The sequence below is a fragment of the Panthera leo genome, chromosome B4, assembly GCF_018350215.1.
Source record: "Panthera leo isolate Ple1 chromosome B4, P.leo_Ple1_pat1.1, whole genome shotgun sequence".
NCBI lineage: Eukaryota > Metazoa > Chordata > Mammalia > Carnivora > Felidae > Panthera > Panthera leo.
The window spans coordinates 100,123,665-100,144,507 of record NC_056685.1 but is presented as its reverse complement, the minus strand read 5'-3'; the positions used below and the strand labels follow the sequence as shown (position 1 = coordinate 100,144,507).

The following is a 20,843-nucleotide window of genomic DNA, read 5'->3' as shown; positions in this document are numbered from 1 at the left end:
TCTTGGTGGTTGATACCTTTTTATAGGTGAGGAAGGGAGGAAGAAAGTATGACTGCTCACATAACCACAAGATCACTGCACTGTGCTATCATTCAGCCTATATTTCTTCATATTATTCACAAAGACATTCTGATGTTTTCAAATGGTTTACTGAAGCCTACCTGTATCATCACTATACCATGTGTTTCCAAACTTATTGAAAAGAGATTTCTTGAGAAGTCCTTGGATGAAGCTGAAGGGATGTTGGCAGCTAGAGTTTTGAGCAGAGCAGAGAAAATAAAGCAATGCTACTAACTATATTCCCCTATACACTGTATATTCTGGGAATCCACGGAGAGAAAAATAAGACTGGCTTTTAGTGACCACTCATTTGCTTCTAAATGCTCATGAATTTGGAAAATCCTCTTAAGAATTTAACCAGGCATTTCCCTCTTTAAAAAAAATTAGGACATTTACCTATCATAGACATACTCTTTCTCCATATCTCTCGATCTCTCACTCTCCCCTTTTCGGTGGTTACATGGAATTTCAAAGAATTCTGAAATGAACATAAAAAGTTTCTTCAGCATCCTTAGATATAATTGTTAAGGCTTTAACACTTGAATTCATCTAAAGTAGGCTGTTATTTTCTCTTTGCATCTTAACCTACAATAGATTATATTTTTCATGTTATTTAATAAGTACGTTCCCATTTTAAAACCATTGTTTATGTTAGAGAAAATAGAAGCAAAACAGGAGTTAATTAGCTCTGCCTTCTTTTATCAACTGTTATAATCTATTAACATAACCAGCTTCCCCCAAATATAAGGGGGGAAATGAAGTCTTTGCTTACCTTAATAAATCTTATAGGATTAATTGACTCATTTAACTATGTGCACATATAAATTTGATTTTTAAATGCTAATCAACAAGGAAATAAAATAGTAGTGGTCCCAATTTTACATCATTCTGTAGGCACAGATCCTATTATTTGGATAAAAATACTTTATTTGAAATCCATAATATTTTTTCAGGTTTGGATTAATTTTATTCTTGCAATGTTCATTTGGCTCTGGGTATGTACAAATAGTAGATTTTCTAAAATCATCTTGATGACTGTAACTTCCCAGGTGTCATTATCAAAAGGTCTCGTAAAATTATTTTATGTAAAAAAGTACTGCTGTAACAATACCTAACCATGTGGAGGCAGCTTTGGGACTGGATGATAGTGATTGGAGGAGTTTTGAGGCACATGCTAGAATCATGGATGTTAAGGGTGATTCTTGTCAAGACACAAATGAAAATGAGGAACACATTACTGAAAATAAGAATGTGAAAGGAGCAGGGTCATCCTGCAGAGACATGGGGGTGACCCTGCCAACCCAGTGGGCCTGGAAGGTGGGACTTCAAGCCAAAGAGGATTACTCTCAAGCCTTAAGATCCAATGAAATTTGTCTTGCTAGGTGTTGGATTTGCTTGGAACCCAGTCCCTTCCTTCTTTCCTGTTTCTTTCTTTCAAAACAGGAATGTCTATCCTATGCCTGTCTCACCAGTGTATTTTGGAAGCACATAACTTGTCTAGTTTCACAGATTCACAACTGGTGAGGAATTTTGGCTTAGGATGAATCATACCTCAGGTTTCATCCATAACTGATTCAGATGATATTTAGATGAGACTCTGGACTTTAAAACTAATGCTGAAATAAATTAGGACTTTAAGGACTGTGGATATGGAATGAATATATTTTGCATGTGAGAAGGACATGCATTTTGGGGGTCTAGGGTTTGAATGCTCTGGACTGAATTGTGTCCCTCTTTAAACTCATATATTGAGGCCCCAACCCCCAATGTGATAATATTTGGGATATGCCTTTTGTAGGTAACTAGATTTAGATGAGGTCATAAGAGTGGGGCCCTCATGATGGGATTGGTGCCCTTATAAGAAGAAATACCAGACAGCTTGTTTTATGTCTTTCTCTCCACCTGCATATACTAAAGAACCACCATATGAAGACACATCAAGAAGGTATCTGTCTGCAACCCAAAGAGACGGTTCTCACTAACCAAACATTGACCCAGCTGGCACCTTGATCTTGGACCTCCAGTCACCAGAACTGTGACAAATAAGTTCCTGTTGTTTAAGCTGCCTAGTCTATAGCATTTTGTTACAACAGCCCAAGCAGATAATACAAGCACCAAAGGGTTATTTCTTGGGGTTCTTATTCTTTTCCTCAAGAAAAAGAGGGATAAAAACTTAAAATGATAGGGTTATATAATATTCAGTGGTTGATAAAAAGAGATTCATTTATAATTTATTAATTTACACTTTATCTACAAGTAAATTAAATAGCATGTTTCCCTTATGACACAATAGTTACCTACAAAGTACTAAACCATTTCCTTTTGTCATCAGCAGAAAAATAAAAAAACTACAACACTAGTAGTGATTGCTTTTTCCCTTCACCAAAGGGAATTTTCATTTATCTCTGTCTCTCTAGCTTGTTCACTGTTCTCTGTGGCATGAAAATCTGATAAAATCAGAAGGGACAGCAAAACTTAACTTCAATATTTTCCTGCTGAGTTTGAGAGTGCTTTGCAGACCCTAGCAAGATGAAAATCTTAGCTGTAGTGTTGGAAAGGACAGCTCACTTTATCCCTTCCCAAATTCCTATCTCTGTCAGGGAAGAAGCTTTACAGAAGATACTGATTAAGAAATGTGAGGTAGGTTTTCCTTCAAGCTTAAAAGGATTAGCTCTGAAAATAAGTTAATTTGTTTCCTACATCAGCTTTTTGTAGGCCATACACCTTCACTAGAATCAGTTTCTTTTTAATCCCCTTAATTTGGAGATCCTGAGGTATTGACAACTTACCCAAAAATGGGCCATAGTGAAATATTGTTAATGATTACATATGGAATAAATATATTACCATGTAGCTTTCCCCACTCAGGTTTTTCTCTTTAAAGGAAATAGGACTATTTTGGAACTATGCAAATACTGAACACCATGGGATTTTGTTGTAATTGTTTTTTAATTGCATGTAAGAGATTTCACATGATTTATGCATAAATAGCTTTGGGTGTTTTCTAAAGGCTTAGTTTCAACATTATGACTGTTTACTCATTCTCTTCTGGATGGCTTTGGTACTATGGGATCTCAGCTAGGATCCTAAATCAGTTTTAGAAGAGATCTATGATGATTCCAATATGGTACAATGTTGAATACAGGTCAACTCAAGTGGACATTAGTATAGTTTGATCCTGGAATTGGAAAAAAGGGGTTACTGAGCAGTTGTTGAAGCAGAAGAAAATAGGCTAAAATCCAGTAACAAAACAAGGATCAAGATATAACCTGGGCTTAGAAATAAGGCAGAAATTCACAAAGTCATAGTGGGACTGATAGGAAGGAACCGTCAAGTTGAGTCACCTGCCAGGCCCTTGAATCACTCCTATCTTAACTCAGGATTGATCTCAGAGCCCAGGTGTAGCTAAGTCTACAGGAAATACCAAGGAAGGGGCATAGCACAGGTTGCAAAGCAAACCCTGACTGCCCTAAGCTTTCATTCAGTGATTATTGATACCAAAATCTCAAATGAACACCCATGTAAGGATTTAATCTGAGCTCTGCTCAGCACCAAAGCCTTAGGAGAACTTCATTTAGGCTCAGAAAAATATATAAAATATTTGTTCATGCATTTGACAAATGTATTGAGTGTCTACTCTCATGCTCAGAACTCTGCCATGGATAAAGTGGTGAGCAAATCAGAAAGCACTTGTCTGGGGTGCCCAGGTGGCTCAGTTGGTTAAGTGTCCAACTTGGGTCAGGTCATGATCTCATGATTGATGAGTTCGGGCCCCTGTCAATGCAGAGCCTGCTTGGAATTCTCTCTCTCTCCTGCTGTCTCTGCCTCTCCCCCACTTATACTCTATCTTTGTATCAAAATAATAAACTTAAAAAATTTTTAAAAAAAGAAAGTACTTGTACTACTGGGAGAATAGAAGAGACAGAGCTAGAGGGGAAAAGCAGAGGACAGATCATGCAGGGTGTATAGGCCAGGTTAAGAAGACTTCTTCTAAAGGCAGAGACTTTTACATGGATCAGGGATTGGTTCTGAGTTTGTTTGTTTCAGGAAATACTACTTGGCCACTGAGTGGAAAATAGATTGTAGAAGGGCAAAAATAACAATGAGATAGCTTGAATTATTGAACTTAGCACACACTTGACATTTGGAGGTTACTGCAATGATCTCAATGAGAGGTGTTCGTGCCCTACACTAGGTTGAATGTAATGGAATATCAAAAAATTCTATTTACATATTTAGAAGTAGAACTAACAGGATTTGCTGAAAGATGGATAAATGAAGGAAGGAAAATAAAAGATGAATCCAAGATTTTGGCCTAAGTTATTGGATGAATGGTAATACCACAGTCCAAGATGAAGAAGAGTAGTGAAGGAGTAGGTTTGGGAGAAAATAATGATAGGTTCCACTTGTAACATATAAAATAGAGACACTAGACATCCAAGCAGAGCTCACATATAGGTCTGTAGTAGGATAGGTCAGGGTTAAAAAGAACTTAAAAGTATGTCCCAGTTTTCTTTCTAGTTCTAGTCTAACTTTGAAATGTCATTTAAATATCTCCTATTTATTCATCAGTAAAATAGATATTTTAAAAATATGCTTAAAATAAAATTTGCCACATATTTGTCAATGCTTTAAAATCCTTTTGAGAGTACTGATGCATAGGGGCACCTGTACCCCAATGTTTATAGCAGCACTCTCAACAATAGCCAAATTATGGAAAGAGCCTAAATGTCCATCAACTGATGAATGGATAAAGAAACTGTGGTTTATATACACAATGGAATACTACGTGGCAATGAGAAAAAATGAAATATGGCCTTTTGTAGCAACATGGATGGAACTGGAGAGTGTGATGCTAAGTGAAATAAGCCATACAGAGAAAGACAGATACCATATGGTTTCACTCTTATGTGGATCCTGAGAAACATAACAGAAACCCATGGGGGAGGGGAAGGAAAAAAAAAAAAAAAAAAAAAAAAAAAAAAGAGGTTAGAGTGGGAGAGAGCCAAAGCATTAGAGACTGTTAAAAAACTGAGAACAAACTGAGGGTTGATGGGGGGTGGGAGGGAGGGCAGGGTGGGAGGGAGGACAGGGTGGGTGATGGGTATTGAGGAGGGCACCTTTTGGGATGAGCACTGGGTGTTGTATGGAAACCAATTTGACAGTAAATTTCATATATTAAAAAAAAAAAAAATAAAAAAAATAAAAAAAAAAATAAAAAGCGAAAGCATTAGCAGTAAAAAAAAAAAAATAAAATAAAATCCTTTTGAAAATTTCTTTTCCTAAGACATTTGAAAATGTGACGTGGAAAATCTTTATTTTTATAAAAATAACTAAGTCGTGCAATGAAGACAAAAGCATAGCCTTCTTAAAGACTTCTAGTTAAAAAATAAAATCATAAAAATTAATTATATTACCTAATGTTAATACATATTTATTATAAAATTAACTTGAAGTTACCGCACATAATTTTCTTACTTGTATCAAAAGCATGTTTTCACTTTAAGACAAAAATAGTTACTGCCAAAATTAGACAATTATGGGAATAGAGCAGAAAATAAACATTTGAAAACAGTGTGGCATATGCCTATGTCCCAAATTTATATGAGCTCTGAATATTTCATGCCTCCTTAAGACAAATACAAAGTTTATGTTGAATTATTCTTTCCTTACAAAGGTGCCTCTATATTTAAGCCCAGATCTGATAATATATATACCTCCCATGTGTAATAATGAATATTCATATGAATCATGCCAAGGAGGCTAGAAAAGAAATTACATCATTCTTTTTTTTCCTTCTCTTTCCTCATGAGATTTTTCTCTAATTGACCACATGGAGATAAGAGTAGCCTGGTTGAGGCATGTTACTTGATTTGCCAAGATTGATTTAACTGTTCTAGCTGAGAAGCTGCGGCCTCCTCCCTCTCTCCCGCCTGTTCATTGACCCATTGTAGAAAAGTAGGCCCCTGCCCGGGGCCTTAGACAAGGGAGATCAGCTTTCACATCTCAGATGTGGAAAATGGTACTGTTTCTATTGATCAGTACCGAGTGAAATATAGTACTCTAGCAAGCTAAAAACTCCTCTTATTGCTGGTAAGGAAGTTCTGCAGTGTTTGAATAAGTGTGAGGGAGCATGAAAAATATTAGTACTAAGAAATGCCTGCACCAAATCATGTGTCAACCATCACAGATAGCTTGCATGATTTAACTCACCACACACCTGACTCAAGGGAATTCTCCTATCACCTTCATTTGTCATAATTCATCTATACATTATGATCATGCATTCCCTATACTCTCTCTTCCTGTGACTAAAAAGGTATTTCTTTCTTCTTGGTAAAGAAAACAGATGATCTTTTGAATAATATGTCCACTCTTAACTTTTCTCTTGCTGTAAGATGTACTATGTGTTTGTTCACATTTTAACTTGGAAAAAGAAATTGCTATATCTAAGAATCACATTCAGAGATATTCCTGTTCAGTAGTTTCTAAATTATTTAAGGCATTAAGTTTTAATAACCAGAAGTACTCCAAAACTCAAAGTCCTATTTTAATATAACTAATTTTTTTAATATTGAATTATAACTGTACTGGTATTACACACAATTATACATACACTGGCATTACACACAATCACATATGATGAGGTTAGAGAGATTTCCCCATTGTCATTGTCAGGATAGATCACAGGGAGGTTTCTAAGATTCACCATTTCACTTACCTTGGAGTGGCCTAAGGGCCTGAATAGCAAACATATCTTTTCCGTTTATAGAGCTTTTATTAAGTTGCACTGTTATCTTTGTGGTCCCAGGGGCCAAAATGATGGGGAAAATGGAAGAAGAATGATATGGTGCAATTTTCCACCCTACTTTCTTTCTCAGTCACCACACATCCACTTCCCTCTTCCCCTTTCACGCTATAGTCTCACCTTGAATAATCTCATTCATGCCTAAAGATTTACCTGCTGCCAATGTATTGATTCCCAAATGTGTACCTCCAGATCTTTTTCCTGCATTCCAGGCACATATATCTGATGATCTGTAGCTCATCTCACCTTGGATCTCCACAGGCAACATGAATGTAACCTCACCAAAATGGAAATCATTGTCTTTGCTTCTCCAAATCCTTCGCTCTATATTCTCTATGACATACAATATTCTAATTCTGAAAGAAACTCAGAAGTGATTCCAGACTCCAAATCCTTCCTCCCTCCACATCCATTCTCTGACTGAATCTTGTTGATTTGACTTTCTCAACATCTCTTGTATCCATCCCCATACTAAGCTGCAATAATAGTATTTGCACCTATGGATAAAGTTAGGCATAAAAAAGAGTATGGCCAGATCCACCTGGGGGCAAAGGGGGTTGGGAATGCCATCATGGAGAGGGTGATCTCTGAGCTGGGGGTTAAAAGGAGGTAGGTATGGAGGCCATTCCAGGCAGTGGTGGCAACATAACCAAGGGTTGGACAAGACAAAATCGCAGGCTTTTTGGTATGGCTAGGACAGAAAGCTGACTGTTATGGGAAGAATCTGGCAAGAATTGAAAGCGAAGCAGTAGGCAGGGCCTAGGGAATGTAGGTTTGTTCCAGGGACTTAAGCAGTGAAAGGACAAAATCAGATCTGCCTTTTAGAAAGCTCTCTAAGCAGGGTGGAGGGGAGATGAGAGAGAGGTTAGAAGAGGAAGTTGTTGCCATAATCCCTGTGACAGAGAAGGCCAGTATGAACTACCAGAGATAACAGAAAGGAAAGGGGCAGTGTTGATCTGTAGAGTCAATTATGGCCATAGAGTCCTTAGTGATATGACCTCCGAGCAGCTAGTCTACCTCTTCTCTCTCCGCCCTGTGCCTCACCCTCCACATCCAGTTATGGTAACTGCTTGTGGTTTCCCACACACACTGAGTGTGCTCTTTTTTAGTGCTGTGGCCTCTGCTTGAAATGCTCTTCCCCTTACCCCAATTTTTTCCCTAGATGAGAGCCATCATCTCTTCTAAGGAAACTTCTCTGATCCCCCCACCCCCATATCCTAAACTTCCTTCTCCACTTATGTCATCTGATGTCGTACATCCTCTGATATCAGAATCTTCCCTCATCTTCTCACACCACAATGAATCTCTGAACATTAACTGTACTTCTTTTCTGATCCAGTTACTCAGTACTTAACATATATGAGCTTTTCTTTTTAATGTACTTTTCATTTGGATGGTTTTTAGTTCTTAGCTCCTCAATTAAATTCCAACCCCCTGAGGGCAAAGTAAATATCTTTCTGGTATTTGTTTGTTTGTTATTATAGGGGAGGAAAGCTATTATCATCCCTAACTATACACTGTACTTAGCAAATAGTTTCAAAATTCTTATTGACTCTGTGTCTCTTACACACACACACACACACACACACACACACTTTTAACTATCCTAATTATATTGGATATTTTATGCAGTCCATGTCACAAGAGTAACTCATAGGTAAGATCATGTTATAATGAAATTCTTTCCCATTCTTTCATTTATATGTATCTGAAAGTCTGCACAGGGTCCAGAACAAACATATGCTATACTACTATGGAGTGAATTGTGTCTTCCCCAAATTTCTGTGTTGAAGCCCTAACACCAATGTGACCGTACTTGGAGATGGGGCTTTTAGGAGATGATTAAGGCTAAATGAGGTCATAAAGGTGAAACCGTCATCTGGTAGGACTGAAGACATAAGAGGAAAATTCTCGCTTTCTCTTTCTCCATACACATGCATTATGGAAAGGCCATGGGAAGGCACAGTGAGAAGGGGGACATCTGGAATCCAGGAAGAGAGCTCTCACCATAACCTGACCATGCTAACGCCCTGATCTCAGACTTCTAGCCTCCAGAACTGTGAGAAAATAAATTGATATTGTTTAAACCACCCACTCTATAGTATTTTGTAATGGCAGCCTGAGGTGACTAATACATATGCCAAAGTTAGGGCTGTCAGAAAATTTCAGTATAAGGAATCCCAGACTGTGCAGAGCCTTTGTCACAAGGAGTCCGTTTGAAAAATAATACTGGATGTTAAATGTTATCACATTTTGTCAATCTGGCAATTCACAGCTTATACATTCAACACAAATAACAGCAGATAATACGATCTTAGATGAGAAAAGCAAAATTTTAAGTATAAACTCTCAAATAGTAGTTAATGAACATGCTTGAGGAAAAAAATGACAGAAAGTTCTTGATAAGACAGTTAATTCAAACGTACTCTTTCCTTGAATGTCAGACTACGGTTTCATTCTCCCTAAATGACAGCAGTCAATTCCCAGTGGATAATAGGACATTTTTTTTTATGTTCAAGATATTGTAAAAGAGGCCATAGTTCTCACGGAAGAGCATCATAGATATAGATATCCAAGGCCACACAGAAAATAAGTGATACTGGAAAGCCGAAACTCCATCTCAGCACTAATTAAAACCATTCTCTTGGGTGTACTTCCACAGGGAAAAAGAAAATGAAAGAAAAGACATCTCAAAAATTTTCTTTCTATGGACCACTTAAATTCTTGGTAGAATTCTTCGTAGAATTTCTGATGTAAATGTGCCGTAGAGGTTATCTAGCCACAGAAAACAGAAATGCTTTTTATAATACTCCCGTCAGATACTGCAACATCCTTGTCTTGAATATGCCCATGACAGCCAACTCCTCATCTTCTAAGTAGGCCAATTCCATTGTTAAACACCAAAATCTTAGGATCTTAAATATAATCAAAACACGTTTCAAAAAGAAAACAACCTTCTTCTGCAAATTCCTTCCGAAGCAAGATAAAATGATAATTAAGTGGCTGCTACATCTCCACAAATGCCCTTCAAATGTTTAGAGAGTGCAACAACAGTAATGCCCAGGTTAAACATAGCCTATTCCTTCTCTACCCTCTTGGCCTAACTCTTTTGTATACACCTTTATGTTCATTTTGTAGTTTTATTATGGTAGGGAAAAATTAAGCCTATAAACTATCACTTTAATAAATGAGACTATAAAAATGATTAATAGCTTTTAAAATTATTGTCAGTAGAACTCAGCCCCCCCCCTTTTTTTTAAAGTAAATTTGCAGAGAAAAATGAGAAACATGCAATGGATTGCCGTGGGAGAAGGGAGAGTCTTGCTTTCTCTTCTTTCGAGTTTTTCCCTTGATCATTAATTTCTCAGATGGGCTACAGAACAACTCCACATGAGGGGTGGGAACAGGGGAAGAACAAAGATCCCCTGCAAAATGAACACAGGAGTGAACTATCCCACTGGATTCTCAGAGGAGTCCAGGAATCCAAAAAGGTTAAAAATCACTGAGAGAAAAAGCCTTCAATAAACCTGAGACTCTAGAATGGAAAGGGTTAAATGTATTAACCGTCACCTAGTTGGTTTAGAAATAGAAATAAGGAGATTTCATTGGACTTTAAACCTCTGTAGACAATGGAAGGTGTTCGTTTAATGGTTCTAAAAACCACTTCCTGACAAGCAGTGGGCTGCAACGCTTGCTCACAATAGTCTCCATTTCCCACACAAGCCGCTGAGAAAATCCTGATTTCCGTGGACTGTTTCTGAGGAGTGCCATTATATTACAGTTGAGAAAAGGAGTGGGAGGGAGGAGGAAAACACTGCTTTCAATTCTCTTACAATCTATTTTTAACACGCCTGAGAAGGTTTTGAGCTATTAATGTAATGAGTCTAGATTCAAAAACAAAACAGAGCAGTAGGGCAGGAAAGGCACAGTGTGGAGGGAGCGATGGCTGGTTCCTTCAGGATGCCAACAGCTGTTTCAATATCAAATGGATGTTTACAATAATCATCACCATATACTTAATCGGAGGAAATCTTGATAAAAAGCAAATGTGTCATATGAATCAGCTAGCCTTCCCCTGATATTATTTTTTCACAGTCTATGGTGGTGTTTCATAACTCTCTGCTGCCCATCCACTGAATTTTATGTTTTACATGCTTATCAGGGGAAATTTCTAGATCCTCCAACCAGTGGTGCTCTAAGTTTTTTTGGTGGTATTTTTATTCTTGAAAAAATAAAATATGTAGATTTGATCACCCTGGTTGGGATTCAGGAATGGTATTGCATGCTATAAGTGTCAAAGAATACCTTGAGCCAGTGTAGCACTATTTAAGGTCAAGACGTACCAAATTTTATGACGCTGTAGTATCTATACAGTAATGCTCTGATGTTATATTTCAAAATGACAATGCAATCAACAGCCATCATTTAGTAGAAAGCTGAGAATCTTAGGCATAATAGTTTTTAATTATTTTTTGCAAGTTCTCCCTCTCTTCATTTTCCAGAAGTCCAGCCTGCCAGCCTGCCTACTAGTTAACTAAACAAGTATTATGAAAATTTTAATGATAGTATTAGTAGTACCAAGAGTACCAGCTCAATTTGTTAAGTGCTCAATAGTGATCCAATACTGAACACTCTTTAAAAGACATCTCATTTAATTCTTGTTTTTTTTTCCATTTAAAAATGATAACAGTAAGGTTCAGAAAAGTTAGTTACTTAACAAGGCAATATTGTTAGTAAGTGGAAGAGCTGCAATTCAAATCAAATTCATCTTACTCCAAGTCACCATGTTCTTAACTCCTAAGTTATATTACCTTCATCCATAGTCCTGGTACAGCCTGTGAGTCACAAGAAACTCATATGGAGCAAGATAAACTACTTTCCTCTTAGAAAAACTTACCTGGTGCTGGAACTCAGAATTTACTGCTCAGCCTCTCCAATCTTCCAATTGAGGTGAAAATGGAAAGAAAAAGTGGGATAGGTGAATGGAGGAAACACATCATCCAATGGCTTTCTTCCATGCTGCATAGCCAGCATCTTCTTTTTTCGTGGTCATTTTAGTCTTGAAGCTATCATTCACTCTAGGGAGAGAAACGTCATGCAATTACTCCAGCTCCTCAGAAAGGTGTTTAATAATCTGCCAAACACCCAACCATACTACTAGTATCATGAATGCTATGATTGTATCAGCATACTGACTGGTACCGTAGAGAACAATGACACTTCTTAACCAAGGTTTATTTATCCGATTCTTTAACGTACCTTTATCATAAATGTATAGGTACAATAAGGGGCACCTGGGTTGGTTCAGCTGATTAAGCATCCGACTCTTGATTTCAGCTCAGGTCATGATCTCATGGTTTGTGGGGTCAAGCCTTGAGTCGGCTCCCTGCTGATAGCGTGGAGCCTGCTTGGAGTTCTCTCTCTTCTCTCTCACTGCCCCTCCCAGTGCTTGTGCACTGTCTCTCTCTCTCTCTCTCAAAATTAATGAATATTTTTTTAAATGTATAGGTACAATAAAATAATTCATTAAAATGTCTTAAAAGTGAAATAAAGGATGATTTGAAAAAATGAAGTTTGCTCAGATTCATACAGAGACTTATGAAATGGATTTCTGGGTTGTGAGTCTCAGTTTTTGTGTCCAGTGTGTCCCTAGATTCTGGCTATTATACCCAGACTCAATTCTCACCTCTCAGCTTATCAACATTCTCCTCTTGACCCACTTGTCTTCTTTTTTGAACCATCTTTTCCCTATAGATCCTATGCTAGGACAAAAATCATGATTACTGATAAATGGACAATCTCAATAATACTAAAATGAGCAGGAAAAAACCCTGAAATGCCTATGTCTAGTGAAAACAATTTTTTGTTAAATAAAGTTTTATTTTTATGAAATAAATCATATATACTTATTTTTAATAATTTAGAAAATACAGAAAATATAAAGAAAAAACATCCATAGTCACAGAAACTAGAGATAACTATTAAATTTTTCTGTACTTATTTTTGATATTTTTACGTACATATTAGTTCATGCATTCATTTAACAAAAAATATTGAGTACCTACTGTGCCAGGCAACGTTCTGGGTGTTGAAGATACAGCAGTAAAGAAAATAGCAAAAAATTCCTACTTAATGGAGCTTATATTGTAGTTGGGGAAGACAGATGATAACCCCACAAATGAGTAAATTATATGGAACATTAGAAGATGGCAAATACTCTGGAGAAAAATACCAGGGAAGAGGGAGAAAGTATATTGGGCTGGAATGAGGGTTGTCATTTTAATTAGGGTGAGTCAGTCACTACGAAGATGACATTTTAACAAAGGATAAGAGACAAAGCCATACAGATATTTCACAGAACAACCTCAAAGTAACATGGAATACAACAATAAGCCTTTTTTTCTTGCTCAGTTTTGGTGGTGACCTGTAGTAGCTTTGTTTCAGATAGCTGTCACTGGAGTAGTTATCCGCCATATATCTCCTATTCTCCTGAGACCGGTGGGATTATTGAGGGCCCGCCTTTTTCATGACAGTGGCAGAAGCCTAAAGAGCAAGAGCCACAACTCAAGCATATTTTAAGCACTGGCTTGCATCGTGCCTGCTAACAGATCACTAGTCAAAACAAGTCATATGGCCAAGACCATGGTTAAAGTGCAGAGAAGTACTCACATGGAAAGGTAAAGATAAGGGAAGAAAGTGAATCTTTTTTTTTTTCAATATATGAAGTTTATTGTCAAATTGGTTTCCATACAACACCCAGTGCTCATCCCAAAAGGTGCCCTCCTCAATACCCGTCACCCACCCGCCCCTCCCTCCCACCCCCCATCAACCCTCAGTTTGTTCTCAGTTTTTAAGAGTCTCTTATGCTTTTGCTCTCTCCCACTCTAACCTCCTTTTTTTTTCTTTTTTCTTCTTTTTTTTTCCTTCCCTAAATGTCCATCAACTGATGAATGGATAAAGAAATTGTGGTTTATATACACAAAGGAGTACTACGTGGCAATGAGAAAGAACGAAATATGGCCCTTTGTAGCAACGTGGATGGAACTGGAGAGTGTGATGCTAAGTGAAATAAGGCATACAGAGAAAGACAGATACCATATGTTTTCACTCTTATGTGGATCCTGAGAAACTTAACAGAAACCCATGGGGGAAGGGAAGGAAAGTGAATCATTTTAAACAATAATATAATCTATGACAATCCTCTCTATTTTGTTTACAATTATTCATATTACTCTCATATGCAAGTAGTACTCATATCTCATGTCAAGTCCCTCCCACCAATCTCATCCATTGACAACATTAGACTCAAAGTAAAGGATCTTATGACCTACATCAGGTCTACACATGCCTTCTCTTGATTCAAAGACCCACAATCTAAATAGACAAGTTACCTCCTTTACCTCATCCAAAATACAATAATGGACCAAGGATTGGATAACTACAATAAACAGTCCCATTTGAAAAAGGGGAGGATGAGACGCATAAAGAAATCAGCAGTCCATTAGCAGTTCTTGAAAGCCCATGTACATGTATTGCCATGTCCCTCTGAGGGAAGATGTTGCTTGATTCGGCCTAAATCCTGATTCTTAGAAGTTTCTACCTAGTCCACTATTCTCAAGAACTGCTGACAAAGCCCTCTGTGGGTGAGACTGAGATCCTTTCTTTTACATTCTCTTCCTTGGCCATTTCTCAAAAGGACATTGGAGAAGATACCATTCTTGAATCCTGACTCACTTTCTCAGCCTGCTTCCTGCCTAAAGAAAGTTGAGAGGTCACTTTGTATCTCATATAGTCTCAGTCTCTTTTAGTCCAGGCTGGGGTTGTTTTACCAATATAGTTTTCTCAAAGATCTGTGTATTTGACTCCAACCAAGGCCATTTGTCAAAACCACATCCACAGTTCTTTCTGAGATGCATCTTTCTTCTTAGACTCAATTATATATACTTTAGGTACATCAGCTTCTGTGAAACATACTTAATGCAATATAATAATAATCATTTATTTCTCAATCATAAGATCGCAAGTCGGTGAGGCAGCTCTGCTTCATTGTGCAGAATCCCATTATGGGGAAGCTGGGGTGGCTTTGCTCCATCTATCTTTTATTCCCCTCCTGGAACCAGCAGGCTACTAAGAGGTCATATTTCACTCATGACAATGGAAGACAATGCAAGCATGGCCTCCAAGTGCAACTTAGAAGGGAATGAAAGGGTGGAAAAGGCACGCAGATACTTAACCTCCTTATCCCAGATTTGGCAAATTGCTTCAGCTCCTGTTCTGCTTCACCAAAACCAGTGATGTGGATCCACATAGCTGAAAAACAGTCGAGTAATCTCTGGCTAGGAAGCTGTGTCCCAACAACTCTACTCTGGGAAAAGGAGCTCAAATCTTTGGAACTTAGTGAACCTTTTCTGCCACAATGAAGAAATGTTTCATTACACAGCCTTATGTAGAAGAAAACATATAATAAAATATATAAGGTCTGAGGTCACTTCCATGATTTATACAGAGAACTCATTGGTGGAAGGAGACAGATTTAGATGCAGTTCTAGATCTAAATAAATTGAGAAAAAATCTGCAATTCTAAAACTGTGGTTATCAGTTCATAGTAAGGTTGCAGGTAGTTTTATTTTTTCATATTATACAGATATGAAAGATTTATTCTTTTTGAAATTAAGTGTAATTTTTATGATGAGAATATAATAAAGTTCTATAAAAAGATCAAACAAATTTCTTTTTTAGAATATGGTGATATTTGCTGCTTTCTCTGAAGATCTATAGAACAACATTGCCATTATTTTTTCCCTTTTTCCTTTAAAATATTTCCTTCTGAAAAAAAAAGTACCCATTTTTAATTTCTGTCATCTCTTTGGGAAAGTTGATCATGGTTCGATTTTTGCAAAATTCTCACAGAACCCTACATTACTCTGGATATATTGATAGTTGAGGGCATTACCTTTTGGTACACAAAAAGAGCAGGGATACTAGGTTTTTTTCCCTATCATTTTAGAAGGAACTAATTCAGGTGGCCTTGGTGTCAAGTCCTATGTCAGCAGATATGCCCTCAAGAGACAGAAGAGTTCAAGGCACGTGGAAATTAATATTCTAATCTTTCACTGGTAGGTCTCTACTCTGAGTAGATTCACATTGACAAACAGTCACTGTCAACTTACATTTAGTCATCCCTACTCACAGAAAAGACTGCATGTGTTCCACCCAACCATTCGCTTAAGTTGTTTCTCATGAGGGTAATTTGTAAACTATACTTCAAGTATTTTTTTTTATAAATGATTTCTCTTCAGTAGGGAAACTGAAGGTTTCAATCATAAAAAGCCTCAAATAAATAATGAGGGGTGTTTTTTTGTTTTATTCCATATTTTACTTGCCCAAATCTAATTTTTTAGGCCCAGTCTTATTTTTCTGTTCCAGAATATTTGCCAATGATCTCCTATAAGAATAATTATTTACATAGTATTATAAAGTGTGAGGGTTGGGACAGGTGGGGGTTTAAAACAAATTAGCAGCAGTCCATTAGCAGCAGGAGGGTAACATCTAATTGGGAAAATAAAGCATTTGTAGAAAATTACTTAGAAACTATAATAATACAAAGAAATAAAAGGCATCTAAATCGGCCAGGAGGAGGTCAAATTTCCACTCTTTGCAGATGACATGCTACTCTATATGGAAAACCCTAAAGATTCCACCAAAAAAACTGCTAGAACTGATTCATGAATTCAGCAAAGTTGCAGCATATAAAATCAACGCACAGAAATCATTCCTATACACCAACAATGAAGCGACCTAAAGAGAAATCAAGGAATAGATCCCATTTACAGTTGGACAAAAACCATAAAATACCGAGGAATAAATCTAACCAAACAAGTGAAAAATCTATACCCTGAAAACTATAGAAAACTTATGAAAGAAATGGAAGAAGACAAAAAAAAATGGAAAAAGATTCCATGCTCCTGGATAGGAAGAACAAATATTGTTAAAATGTCGATACTACCCAAAGCAATCTACATATTCAATGCAATCCTTATCAAAGTAACACCAGCATTCTTCACAGAGCTAGAACAAATCATCCTAAAATTTATATGGAACCAGAAAATATGCCCGATAGCCAAAGCGAACTTGAAAAAGAAAACCAAAGCAGGAGGCATCACAATCCCAGACTTCAAGCTATACTACAAAGCTATAATCATCAAGACAGTATGGTACTGGCACAAAAACAGACACTCAGATCAATGGAACAGAATAGAGAACCCAGAAATGGACCCACAAACATATGGCCGCCTAATCTTTGACAAAGCAGGAAAGAATATCCCATGGAATAAAGACAGTCTCTTCAGCAAGTGGTGCTGGGAAAACTGGACAGTGACATGCAGAGGAATGAACCTGGACCACTTTCTTACACCATACACAAAAATAAACTCAAAATGGAGGAAAGACCTCAATGTAAGACAGGAAGCCATCAAAATCCTTATGGAGAAACCAGGCGAAAACCTCTTTGATCTTGGCCACAGCAACTTCTTACTCAACACGTCTCTGGAGGCAAAGGGAACAAAAGCAAAAATGAACTACTGGGACCTCATCAAAATAAAAACTTCTGCACAGTGAAGTAAACAATTGGCAAAACTAAAAGGCAACCGACAGAATGGGAGAAGATATTTGCAAACGACGTATCAGATAAAGGGTTAGTATCCAAAATCTACAAAGAACTTATCAAACTCAACACCCAAAAAACAAATAATCCAGTGAAGAAATGGGCAAAAGACATGAATAGACACTTCTCCAAGGAAGACATCCAAATGGCCAACTGACACATGAAAAAATGCTCCACATCACTCATCATCAGGGAAATACAAATCAAAACCACAATGAGATACCACCTTACACCTGTCAGAATGGCTAACATTAACAACTCAGGCAACAACAGATGTTGGCGAGGATGTGGAGAAAGAGGACCTCTTTTGCATTGTTGGTGGGAATGTAAGCTGGCGCAGCCACTCTGGAAGACAGTATGGAGGTTCCTCAAAAAACTAAAAATAGAACTACCCTACGATGCAGCAACTGCACTACTAGCATTTATCCACGGGATAGAGGTGTGCTGTTTTGAAGGGACACGTGTACCCCCATGTTTATAGCAGCACTATCAACAATAGCCAAAGTATGGAAAGAGCACAAATAGCCATCAATGGATGAATGGATAAAGAAGATGTGGTATATATATATACAATGGAGTATTACTCGGCAATCAAAATGAATGAAATCTTGCCATTTGCAACTACATGGATGGAACTGGAGGATATTGTGCTAAGTGAATTAGTCAGAGAAAGACAAAAATCATATGATTTCACTGATATGAGGACTTTAAGAGTCCTCAAAACAGATGAACATAAGGGAAAGGAAACAAAAATAATATAAAAACAGGGAGGGGGACAAAACAGAAGAGACCCATAAATATGGAGAACAAACTGAGGGTTGCTCGAGGGGTTGTAGGAGTGGGGCTGGGCTAAATGGGTAAGGGGCACTAAGGAATCTACTCCTGAAATCATTGTTGCACTATATGCTAACTAATTTGGATGTAAATTTTAAAAAATAAAAAATACAATTAAAAAAAAAAGAAACTATAATAATATTATTATCAATGTGTTCACATTCCATGTGATACAAAAGCAAGAAATCTCCCTCATTGAGCTCCCAGTCTGAATTATCCAAAATTCGTGAGGTTCACATAGTGCCAAAAGGGATCTGTCTGCCTTCTCCTCCCTGCTGAAGAGATCATTTGTATCTGCAACATGTATCGTGGCTAATGATGTGTACTCCAGAGAAAGTCTACCTGGGTTTGAATTCTAGTTCTGTCACTTTATAGATTGAGTAATTTTCTACCTTGCTTGGCTTCAGTGCCTTGACTATCAAATATGTAGTGAGAATTAAATAAGTTAACTCATGTAAGAGCTTAGAACAGTGAATCATAATAAGTGTATGATCGATGTCAACTAAGAGCTTAGAACAGTGAATCATAATAAGTGTATGATCGATGTCAACTATCGATAGGTTGCTTCTAGCTGCCACATGGTGTTATTGTTGAAACTTAGGGCACCAGGGTTGCAGCTTTGACTTAACAGCTCTTCAAAGATCACTCCCAGTCACCTCACAGAAAAACAGCCAGGATTCACAATGCTTGATTAGGAATGGATCAGATAGTTACCCTTCAAAGACCTTAACCACTACCCCTCTCCCTTCCTACAACTGACCCATGCAGAGAATGAAGACAGCTTTTTTTTCTCTTGAATCACAAATTCATGACACATTAAAGGTGTGATAATAGCCCTCTTTCCTTGGAAGATGGGGTTACTCACAAATCCTTATAGAAAATCACTATGTCATTCAGGCTATGGAGACTTCAGAATGGGGCTGTCTTCTGTGATACAAAGATTACTACTCCCTAAAGAAGTTTCCCCTAAAGATGCTTCTTCAAGCACCTCATACTTTCTTTATGGAGTGAGGAGCAAACAGATGAACTGTCTTTGGTGATTGTACCATTGTGCTACCTCTCATGAAAACAAAACAAAACAAAACAAAAAACAAAACTCAAGTTTAGTCTCTGGTGAGGCATATCACTACTGAAAGAAAAACATTTATTAATTAAGTACTTATCATTTATTAGCAACATGTTAAGTACTTCATGGGTGTCATCTCACTTAATCCCACCACAACTCTCTGAGGTAAGCATCATTATTATCCTATTTAAGAAAAAGAAACTGAGAAAATAACTTAAAATCATACAGCTAGTCAGCAGCAGAGATGATATTCAAATGCCATAATCTGTCTACTCATCCAATCTGAGACATCCACAGAGTAAAGGAATGGGGCTAGCCTATTTAAATTAATGAAAAATGGTTTCCTTTACAATTAAAATAGATTTTGAGAGTGGAAGAAAGATCGTTTAAGAGAAGATGGCCGTATTAAGGCTGAATGTAATAGGCATTATGTATATAGAAAAGGATCCATGTTCATTTGGGAAATTCAGGTTGAATTATAAAATTAATCCCATAATTTCCATAGATGTTAAATAACATACTCTTTTCTCCTCCGTAAAAATCATGCGAAAATAATTAGCCAGAACTAGAGATGGTAATAATTATCCACTTGACCAAAGCCTCCAGGACTGTTTGAACCACGTGACCTGCCTCCTACCCCTGGTCACAACTGCTCACCCAGAAATGAACAACTGATCCAAAAGGAACAGGTCTTTTGGTTGCATTCTTCTTATCATCTTATATGTTGCCCAGTATTTTCTCCAGGAAAACTAGGGCTTGCACTTCTTATCTCCTGTATTTCTGTATATTGTAAGTTCATTTGTTGCCCTGAGACCTCAAATCTCTGATGAAAGTTATGAATTTCATTTTAAAAACGAGTCAATCAGATATCTACTCTTAAAATATGAAGAAATACGGCAACAGAATCAATTGGCAGTTGAGTCACATTAATCGTAGAACACAAGAATAAAGACTGTATTCCAGCTAGAGTGACTCTCCTCCCCACCCTTCCAAGGGAGGCCTGATTATTTAGTTCTCACAATAAACTCTTTATTCATTGCTCACAAGAGGCTTCTATTATTGTAACCAAATAATCTCTGACCAAGAAAATATCATCTGTTACATAGCAAGGTGGGTCTGTAGTATCCTAAAAAGCACTCCATTGTATAGGTACTTCTCTTTCCATTTCCATAAAGATGAGAAAACTTGAGATTCAGAGAGAAAAAATATTTCCAAAATCATATAGCAAGAATATGGCAAGCCTAAGATTGAAACCCATGTTTATCTGATTCCAAAGCAATAATCTTGATAATAATACATGTTCCAAGCATCCCTAATTATACTTATTGTAAATTTGTTATATATAGTATTATGTAATTTATTATATATGGCAATGTATCATATTGTATATGAAATAAAAGTAAACAATGCTG

At 37.2% G+C, this 20,843-nt stretch overlaps 1 long non-coding RNA gene across 1 annotated transcript in view; it reads right to left on the bottom strand.

Moving 5' to 3' along the window:
- Window positions 1–455: 455 nt before the first annotated feature.
- Window positions 456–20,843, bottom strand: part of LOC122223686 — a 30,745-nt gene continuing 10,357 nt past the window's right edge. The window contains exons 2-3 of the long non-coding RNA XR_006204394.1: window positions 11,766–11,946; window positions 456–538 (exon numbers count right to left, since the gene is read on the bottom strand). This is a non-coding gene — a long non-coding RNA (uncharacterized LOC122223686). The remainder of the gene's footprint in view (window positions 539–11,765; window positions 11,947–20,843) is intronic.